Source organism: Arvicanthis niloticus, chromosome 22 (assembly GCF_011762505.2).
Source record: "Arvicanthis niloticus isolate mArvNil1 chromosome 22, mArvNil1.pat.X, whole genome shotgun sequence".
Taxonomy (NCBI): Eukaryota; Metazoa; Chordata; class Mammalia; order Rodentia; family Muridae; genus Arvicanthis; species Arvicanthis niloticus.
The window spans coordinates 33272939-33283975 of record NC_133429.1 but is presented as its reverse complement, the minus strand read 5'-3'; the positions used below and the strand labels follow the sequence as shown (position 1 = coordinate 33283975).

At 41.0% G+C, this 11037-nt stretch overlaps 1 pseudogene; it reads right to left on the bottom strand.

The window, feature by feature from the left end:
• Positions 1–539: 539 nt before the first annotated feature.
• LOC143436499 (protein Spindly pseudogene) lies at positions 540–1604 on the bottom strand (annotated as a pseudogene).
• Between the last annotated feature and the right edge of the window lie 9433 nt (positions 1605–11037).

The following is an 11037-nucleotide window of genomic DNA, read 5'->3' as shown; positions in this document are numbered from 1 at the left end:
TTTCATTTTGCAAACAGTTGCGGCTCAATACCCAGGGCCCGCTGCCTCTCAAAGTCTTCAGTCTGTGTGGACACAGCTGCCTCAAATAATGTCTTCAGTCTCTGTGTGGACAGTTCACCTGTGTCTTCATTTTCTTTGTTTCGTTTATCGAGCTTTAGTTGAAGCGTGTCTACATTATAGGTGCTGTCTTCTGGGGTATAAGGGTTGCCTGGTGTGGAAGGCTTAGATTCTATACTTTCATGTAAGTTCTTAAATTTCTCCAGGTAACTAATTCCACCTAAAAGGTGTTTTATTTTCATCATTCTTCTGTTCCAACATGGCAGACAACCGTTCCCGCTGCTCAGATTCATCCTCAGCAATGTGGAGATTTGTTACTTCCTGTTGTTCATCTGTTCTCTGGTGAAGTGAATGCATTTTGCTTCTTGGGTGACTTAATACTTGACTTTCATTAAGCTGAGCTGGCATCCCACTGACACCCTCCGACACGCCCCCCCCCCCCCCCCCCCACACACACACACACAGAGTTTGCCTCTGGGATCCAAGGTCTGCTGAAGTTCATGACCCAACTACCCCGGAAGATTCTTTCTATTTAAACTTTCTCCAGGGAATTATAACAAGATACCGCTTCCTTCTCTCGATCCTTTTGCATCTCTAAACTGGTCTGCCTGGTGCAGTAGGGAACTACTGAAACATTCTAGTTGCTCTTGCTTGTTCTGCAGCTCGTTCACTCCTTCCACTGCAGTTAGCTCAGTCTGAAGAGCCAGCATCTCCGAAGACGCGCTCTTGAACACAGGATGCTCGGACATCAGCTGGAGTTCTTCCGATTCAAGAGAAGTTCCTCCCGGTGATCTAGCTTCTGCTTCACTAAGCCCATCTAATTCCACTTTGAGATTTTCTGACTTGTTTTTCAGGTCGTTCACTTCCTGCCTGTGGCTTCTGTGTGGCTGCATTTCTAACCGCCCAGCTGCGTTCTCTGTTGATGTTTCACAACTTGACATTCGCAGCTCAGACTGTCCAACGTCCGACTCTTGAGCTCGATTTCTCTAGGTACAGTTTTCAGCTGCCGTCATTTCTTCATATTTATCCGATTGATTCTGCCCTCCGCCTTGCCTCTGCAGTGGCTGTACGGCGTGCGGCGCAGCCTTCAGTCGCCATTTTTCACACTCTCTGAGCTTGTTTCGGAGACCGTGATATCTGCCTCCAGGTTTTCTGTTGTCAGCCAACCGCAGTGAGGCAGCCTCTTATCCCAACTGCAGTGACGCGGCCTCTTATCCCAGACCTGGGATCAAAGCGAAAACAGATCCACATAACATAACCAAACCGCTCACTACAGAACCCCATCCGCACCTCCATTAACTGCTATTTGAAAATCCTGGTCGAGCCTAGATATATATGGCCTAGACATTTCTTTCTTTCTTCTCTCTCTCTCTCTCTCTCTCTCTCTCTCTCTCTCTCTCTCTCTCTCTCTCTGATATTTTGTGGGTTGGTTTGTTTATGTTTTCCTTTCATTGAAAATAGATTCTCTTCTCAAATAATATATCCTGATTCTGGTCTCCCCTCCCTCTACCCATCCCAGCTCCTCACCCACCTCCATCCAGATCCATTCACGCTCTGTGTCTCGTTAGAAAACAAACAGGTTTGTTTCTAAGGGATAATAATAAAACATAAGAAGATAAAATAAAAACAAACACATTGGAATTAGACAAAACAAACAGAAGGAAAGGAGCCCAAGAGAAGGCACGAGAAAAAGACCCACTCGTTCACACAGTCAGGAACTTCAAAAAGACACTAAACTGGAAGCCATAATATATACACAAAGGACCTACAGGGTAAAAAGCAGCAGAAAAAATATATGCAAATAAATTTTTAAAAATTTAAAATAAGGTAAAATGGGGGGGGGGGGAGAACCCAAACACAACATTATGAGACAAAGAACTTCCCAGGATGCTGTTTGAGCTCAGTTCTGTTGGCCATCTATTACTGGGCATGCAGCCAACCCTTAAGAGAGGTTTGTTTCCCCAGTGGACTTCTTGGAGGAAACTAAATTTACAATTTCAAGTGGTTATCGGAGATTGCTTCTGTGGTTCTGAAGGCATGTGTCCACCTCTCTCAGCTCTAAGACCACATCTGGTCCAGACCTGGGTAAGCCCAGTGTGTACTGCCTCTGTATCTGGTCCAGACCTGGGTAAGCCCAGTGTGTACTGCCTTAGTCTCTGTATCTGGTCCAGACCTGGGTAAGCCCAGTGTGTACTGCCTCAGTCTCTGTATCTGGTCCAGACCTGGGTAAGCCCCTTGTGTACTGCCTCATTCTCTGTGAGTTCATACTTGAATCAACCATGTTGGTTTGACACTGTTTTCATGGTGTCCTCCATCCCCTCTGGCTCCTACACTCTTCCTCTCTCCTCTTCCGAGGGGAGGGGTTTCACACCTATTTAGGTTTAAGGGTTCTGTGGTCACTTGCTCTCTGCATATTGTCTGGCTGTGGTTCTCCATATCTGTTCCCATCCACTGCAGGAGGAAGCTTCTCTGATGGTAGCAGAACAAGACACTGGTCTGTCGGTATAGCAGAGTGCCACTAGGAGTCATTCCATTGCCATGTGTTGTTGCTGCTCTTTTAGAACATCAGTGGTATTTGATTTTACTCTAGGTCCCTGAGCTATCTAGTCTCAGGATCTTTGTCTCCCAAGTAGTGTTGGGTATGAGTTCCATCTCATGAAATGGGTCTTAAGTCAAATCAGATATTGGTTGGTTAAGTTACTCCCAACAGACTTTGTGCCACCATTGTAATAGCATATCCTGCAGGCAGGACATCATTGTAGATCAATAGGGTTGTGGCTGGGTTGGTGTTTGTGTTTCTCCTTTGGTAACATGCAGAGTACTTTCCTATACCAAAGCTACTAGAACATAGAGAGAAAGGTTCTATGTAGACAGCAGCTCAACTTCTCCATGTTCGTTGAGTTGGGTAGGTGTTATCATGACCAATGTTTCTTAACCATCAGTTTTCGGATGCAACCTATAGTCTTGGCAACAGTGTGGGTTGTTTGGGGATTCTCACGGGACCCTCTTTGGCCAACAGCCCAATTAGATGCAACCCAATCCCAGCAGCAGAAACTTTATTTGATGACTAGAGATGTTCAACTGGGGCTTTTTCCTCCCCAATTATTTGGCAATTTCATTTATATAGCCTACTTAAATGAATATATTTTAAGAAGCTTCTACTGAATTAAGTTCCCATACTACCCCTCAAATAGCCCTTCATTTTAGCCATCTATCCCTGCGTCCCCTCCTCCCATCTCACTCCTTCCTTCTCTCCTCCACTTGATCCTCTTGTTCTAGTCTCCACCCAGCCCCAATGCATCCATAACTATTCTGCTTCCTAGGAGGCTGTGTCTCCCCTTAGTCCCTTACTCTGTAACTAGCTTCTGTGGTTTTGTGGATTGCAGCTTGCTTCCATTGCTTAATAGATAGCATCCACATAAAAGCAACACATACCACATTTCTCTCTCTGCATCTGGGTTAACTCAGGATGATTTTTTTTCTAGTCCCATCCATTTACCTGAAATTTTCATAATTTCATATTTTTTAACAGCTGAGTCATGCTCTATTGTGTACATGTACATTTTCTCGATCCGTCCTTCTATTGAGGAACATCTAAGTTTGCTTTCAATTTCTGAATGTTCTGAATAGAGAGGTAATGAGTATGGCTGAGCAAGTGTCTCTGAGGTGGGATGAAGCATCTTTTCTGTATGTGCCCAAGAATAGTATAGCTGGTCTTGAAGTAGATTGATTCATCTTCCTGAGGAACAGCCACACTGATATCCATAAGAGTATTTGCCAATTTGCACTCCCACCAGCAGTGGATGCCTGTTCCCCGTGCTCCACATCCTCACCAGCAAGAGCTGCCACTTGTTTTATTGATTTTAGTCATTTTGACTGGTGTAAGATGAAATCTCAAAGTAGGTTTGATTTGCATTTCCCTGATTACTAAGGGTGTTGAAAATTTAAAGCATTTCTCAGCTATTGGAGTTTCCTCTTTTGAGAATTCTCTGTTTAGATCTGTACCCTGTTTTTAACTAGGTCGTTTGTTTTCTTGATACCTACTTTTTTGAGGTCTTTATATATTTGGATATAAGTCCTTTATCAGATGTATAGTTGGCAAAAATCTTTTTCCATTCTATAGGCTGCTGCTTTTGTCCAAACAATGCTGCCCTTTGTCTTACAGAAGCTTTCTAGTTTCATGAGGGTCCTTTTATTAATCGTTGATCTTAATTTAGGGCTGTTCCCACACATTCTCGTCTATCATGTTCAATGTATCTGGTTTTACATTGAAGTCTTTGATCCATTTGGAGTTGAGTTTTGTGCAAATTGATAAGTATGGATCTATTTAGATTCTTCTACACACAGCCAACCAATTTGACCAGCACCATTTGTTAAAGATGTTACCTTTCCTCCAGAGTATATTTCTGGCTTCCTTATCAAAACTCAGGTGTCCATAGGTAGATTTGTGTCTGGGTCTTCAATTCAGTTCCGTTGATCAACAACATATCAATTTTGTTGTACCAATAACATACTTTTTTTTTTTTTACTGTGGCTCTGTAATACAACTTGAAATTTGGATGGTGATATAGCAGTTCTTTTGTTATTGAGGGTTGTTTTATCTATCCTAGGATGTTGTTGTTGTTGTTGTTGTTTTCTGTTTCCACATGAAGCTGAAGATTGTCCTTTCAAGATCTGTGAAGAATTGTTTTTGGAATGTTGACAGCAATTGCATCTAATCTGTGTATTGCTTTTGGTAGCATGGCCAATTTCTCTATATTCATCCTACTGATCAATGATCATGGAAGAGCTTTCCATCTTCTGATAGCTTCTTCAGTGGCTTTAAGTTTTTATCATACAAGTCATTTACTTGCTTGGTTAGAGTTATCCCAAAATATTTTTATTATCTAAGGCTATTATAAAAGATGTTTGTTTCCCCAATTTGTTTCTCAGTTTGTTAGTCATTTGTATATAGGACTGCTGATTTTTTTGTTGTTGTTGTTAATTTTGTATCCAGCTACTTTATTGAAAGTGCTTGTCAGCCATGGGAGTTTCCCAGTGGAATGTTTAGACTGGCTTCTGTAGACTATCTCATCATCTGCAAATAATACCTTGACTTTTTCCTTTCCAATGTGTGTCCCCTTGATCTCCTTCAGTTGTCTTATTGCTCTAGCTAAGACTTCAAGTACTATATGGAATAGATAAGGAGAGTTAACAGCATCGTCTTGTTCCTGATTTTAGAGGTATTGCTTTGAGTTTCTCTCCATTTAAATTAATGTTGGCTAAGGGCCTGCTGTAAACTGCATTTATTAATGTTAAGGTATGTCCCTTGTATCCCTAATCTCTTCAGGTATTTTATCATGAAGGGATGTTAGATTTTGTCAAAGCCCTTTCTGCATCTAATGAGACAGTCACATGGTTTTTTTTTTTTCCTTTCAGATGGTTCATATGGTGGATTACATTTATTGATTTATGTATATTGAATGATCCCTGCAATCTCTGCAATGAAGCTGATTTGATCATGGTGGATGATCTTTTTGATTTGTTCTTCAATTCAATTTGCAAGTAGTTTATTATTTTTGCATCTATAATTATAAGGAAAATTGGTCTGTAATTCTTTTTCTTTGCTAGGCCTTTATGTCATTTAGGTATCAGGGTAGCTCATAAAATGAATTGGGCAATGTTGCTTCTGTTTCTATTTTGTAGAATAATTTGCAAAGTATTAGCATTAAGTCTGGTATTAGCATAAAGTCTGGTAGAATTTTGGAATAAAACCATCTGGATCTGTGCTTTTTTTTTTTTTTTTGGTTGGGAGACATTTAATAACTGCTTCTGTTTCACTAGCAGTTATAAGTTTGTTTAAATTGCTTATCTGGTCTTAATTTAACTTTAGTAAGTGGTATCTATTGAGAAAATTATTCATTTTGTTTATATTTTCCAATGTGGTGAAGTACAGTTTTTAAAAGTATGTCCTTATGATTCCCTGGGTTTCCTTGGTGTCTGTTGTCATGTCCCTCTTTCTTGTTTCTGGTTTTGTTAATTTGGATATTTTTCTCTGTGTCTGTTCATTAGTTTGAATAAGGATTTGTTGATCTTATTGATTTTCTTAAAGAACCAACTCTTTGCTTCATTGATATTTTGTGATTTATTTTGTTTCTATTTTATTGATTTTAGCCTTGAGTTTGATTTCTTGCCACCTACTCTTTAATTGTGTGATTTCTTCTATTTGTTCTAGAGCTTTCATGTGTGTTCTTATTGTTCATGTGTGTTCTCAGAATGCTGCCTCTTCAATTTTTTTTTTTTTTTTATGTAAACACTTAGGGTTATAAACTTGCCTCTTAGAACTGCCTTCATTGTGCCCCAAAAGGTTTGGGTATGTTGTACATTCAATTTCATTCAATTCTAAAAAGTCTTTAATTTCTTTATTTCCATCTTGATCCAGTTTTCATTCAGTAGAGAGGTGTAAAGTTTCCATGACTTTGTAAGCTTCCTGTTGTTTCTGTTGTTATATTTAGCTTTCATCTGTGGTGGTCAGCTAGAATGCAGGGTGTTATTTTAATTTTCTTGTATCTGTTGAGATTTGCTTTGTGTCCAAGTATGTGATACATTTTAGAGAAAGTTCCATGAGGTACTAAGAAGAAAATAAATTATGTTGTGTTTGGGTGAAATGTTCTGTAAATATCGGTTACGTGTATTCGGTTTATAACGTCAGTTAGCTCCAGGGTTTCTGTTTACGTTTTGTCTGGGTGGCCTGTCTGTCAGTGATAATGGGATATTGAAGTCTCCTACTATCGATGTGTGAGGGTCAGTATGTGATTTACGCTTTTGTGATTGAAGATTTTAGTGTTTGTTTTATGAACTTGTTTGCCCTTGTGTTTGGTGCATAGATGTTAAAATTGCAATGTCCTCTTGGTGACCATGTCATGTCCTTCCCTGTCTCTTCTGATTAGTTCTGGCTTGAGTCTGTTTTGTCAGATATTAAAAGGTATTGAAGTTGACACTTAGAAATGAGAATAGGGGACTGAGGGGATCCATGGGAGGGAAGAAATCAAGGTGTCCCACTAGGATCTGCTTAGACTCCGGGAACTGGGGCAGAACTGAGGAGAGGCCACAACAGGTAGTCTGCTAGAAGGCTGGGGAGGAGACTAGGGGATGGATTTGGGGAAGAGGAGGGAGAGTGAAGAACTCAAGCTCACCCACCTATTTGGAGACACAGCTACTGACATGAAGCAAGAGTAAAACCACAGGAGTGGTTGTTGCAAATACAGAGATTTTAAGACATAAGCAAACCGTCTAAAGGGAGTCCACATGTTTGTGACTTCAAGGCTAAGTGCACTATAGAATAACACTATTTAGGCATCTATTTAATGATATAAAACAATCTACAGACTACTCAGCCAGATTGTAAACACTCATCTAAAACCTATGTTTAGAAGGTAGTCTCTCCAGGTATGGTATCATATGCCTGTAATGCTAGCCTGACTCAGGAGGGTCAGGAGTTCAAGACCAGCCTCATCTACACAAACAGCTCAAGGCTAGTGTGGGGCTACCAGGACCATGTCACAAGAAAACAGAAACAAACAAAAGAAACAGGATAGGCTTGTGTGCCCATGGCAGGGTGAGCTTCTCCAGCAGGGGACAACAGTAGCTACAAAGCCAGGCATGCTGATGCTTACCTGTAGTCACAGCACTTGAAAAGCTGAGGCAGGAGGATTTAAAGCTTGTGACCAGCCTGTGCTACATAGTGAGTCCTAGGATAGCTTGAACTGTAAAGGGCAACTCTCTTACACAACAAAACAAACCCACTATGTGATTTTGGTGACCTTTCAGTTTACATTGTTGGAAATATTGAAAATATTGAATATTTTGGTGGACTTTATCTAAACAGCTTTAAAAGTAAGGAAGATTTTAAGTGGGGCTATGAGGTTCACTATACAAAGCTATAAAATGAAAACACAGGTCAAGAATAGTTCAAAGGAATACTTACCATTCATTCATGGGTCATTTGGAAATGAAGACAATTTTTTGCTTATAAACATGGTTCAGAATCTTTGTGAGATTTTTCTCGGAAAAGCGATTATAGTCCTTTGCAAGCAGTTGAGAAATTCTTGGCAAGACACTCGGATTGCTGGGTAAGCAGCTCTTTCCCTTTCTATGACCCCTTAATTTCCTCTGTATTTCAATCCGACCTAAAAATGAGCTTTGCTTCCCACACGGCCTTATGGGAGATAAACGCCGAAGCTGCAGAACCAAGGATTAGTCGCTGTGAAGATGTGTTAAAAATAAGCCTGTCTTTGCCAATGCTCTTCTCCTCTGGAGCCTACAAATAAGAAAATCAGTAAATAACCTTAAACCTTCGCACCGAGCAGACAGCAGGGAGGCAGAGTCACCGCTGAGAATTTAGAGCCACAGTCCAGTTTTCACCCAAGTACCCGGATAATCCCAGAGAAGCTTAAGCTAATAATTATTGATTTTGACTGATGGAGTTCTCAGGCACCTGCAAAGCAAACAGCAATCCTCTCTGAAGGAATCTAACCTCATCTGAAGCCTTAAAAGATAATATCAGTAAAACTCTGAGAAAAAAATTACCTGCTTATATTTTAAAAGTAGTAAGTATAAAATAAGTAGGAAGCTGTGCTACTAGCTTAATGTCAGCTCGACGGAAGCCAGAGTTACCACAGAGGAGGGAGACTCGACTGCGGAGAAAATGCCTCAATAAGACCAGGCTATCGGCAGGCCTGAAGGGCATTTTCTTTCTTCTTCTTCTTCTTCTTTTTTAAAATTGTTTCTTCTTTATTGGATATTTTATTTACATTTCAGATGTTATCCCCTTTCCCCACAACCCTCAGAAACCCCCTATTCCATCCCCCCTCCTCCTACTTCTATGAGGTTGTGTCCCCAGCCAACCCCCCACTCCCACCTCCCCACCCTTGAATTCCCTCACACTGGGGCATCCAGCCTTCATGGGACCAAGGATCTTCTCTCCCACCTATGCCCAACAAAGGCCATCCTCCCCTACATATACAGCTGGTGCCTTGGGTCCCTCCCTATGTGCCCCCAGACTGGTGGTTTAGACTCTGGAAGCTCTGGTTGGTTGGTATTGTTGCTCTCCTTATGTGTGGGAGGGCCCGGGCAATCCCTGTGCTGGAGGTTCTTTGTTCTATAAGAAAGCAGGCTGACCAATACAGATGTGGATGTTCACAGCCAATCATCAGACTGAGCATAGAGTCCCCAATGGAGGAGTTAGGGCAAGGACTGAAGGAGATGAAGAGGTTTGCAACCCCATAGGAAGTACAACAAAATCAACCAACCAGCCATCAATGGGAGGGGAGGCCCTTGGTTCTGTGGAGGCCTCCATACCCCAGTGTAGAGGAATGCCAGGGCAGGGAAGCAGGAGTTGGTGGGTGGAGGAGCTCCCTCATAGAAGCAGGAAGGAGGGGAGGAGATAGGGGGCTTTCAGAGGGGAAACTAGGAAGGAGTTTATCATTTGAAATGTAAATAAATAAAATAACCAATTAAAAAAAAAGAAAAAAGAAAGCAGGCTGAGCAAATCATGATGAACAAGCCAATAACCAGCACCCTTCCATGGCTTCTGCATCAGCTCCTGCCCCCAGGTTTTTGCCCTGTTGAGTTCCTACCCTGATTTCCTTTGCTAATGACCTGTGATATAGATGTGTAAGCCGAATAAACTCTTTCCTCCCCAAGTTGCTTTGGTCAAGATGTCATTGGTGCGATAGAAACCCTAACTAAAAGAGACCACTAGTGAGAAGTCATTCTAATATAAGACAATAATATTAAGAAGGGCCTAAGTAGCCAGGCAGTGGTGGCGGCTCATGCCTTTAATCCCAGCACTTGGGAGGCAGAGACAGGCGGATTTCTGAGTTCAAAGCCAACCTGGTGAGTTCCAGGACAGCCAGGGCTATACAGAAAAACCCTGTATAAAAAAAAAAAAAAAAAAAAAAACAAAAAAAACAAAAAACCAAAAAAACAAAAAAAAGGGGGGGGTGGGGCGCTAAGTTATTGGATTTATGGAGGATAAACTGTAAAATAACAGTACTAACATATGAATAAAAGACAAGCATGAAGGCTGGGCATGGTGGTATGCATCTTTAATCACAGTACTCAGAACACAGAGGCAAGCAGATCTCTGATTTTGAGACCAGCCTTGTCTACATAGAGAGTTCCAGGCTAGCCAGGGCTAAACAGTGAGACCCTGACTCAAAAAAAAAAAAAAAAAAAAAAAAAAAAACATTATGCAAAGAAAACAATAAACTGTAATGAGTGATGATATTTAGGAAAGAAAAATTTTTCCTGTATGTGTGTATATACTACATATGCACATACATGTGTTTTGAGATAGTGTCTCGCAATGACCTGAGGCTCAAGAAGTTGTCTGAACTGTCTGGCCGTTGAGTCCCAGGGATCTGTCTGTATCTGATTCTCCAACATTGGGATTATAATTGAGCATTTTTAAAATGGGGGTCCTGGAGACTGAATTCAAGTCCTCATGCTTAGTGTGACAAGCACTTCATCAACTGAGCGATCTCCAAAGTCTGCTACGTAGAACTAAAGTGAGTAAGATGTAAATAATATTTTGAAAGTCAATGAAGAGGTGCAATAATCTATTTGGCACAGCTGAAATACATGCTGGAGGACAGAAGATACAAATTTCAGAGTGTGGATTCTTCTTGCAAAGGACCTGAATTCAGTTCCTACCATTTACATTGGGTGAATACCAATCACCTGTGACTTCAGCTCCAAGGGATCCATCACCTCTGGCTTCTGAGGGCACCTGCAGTCACTTGCATACATCTACACACACACACACATATACATGGGCACACAGACATACATCATGCACACATACATACATACATACATACATGGGTGAAGAAAAGGTTTTTTATTTTAAATTAAAAACAAAAAGACTTCCTTTGTGTATGAAATATGTATGACAGAGAATCTAAGTGACAATTAAAGACATTGCAAGATTTAAAATAA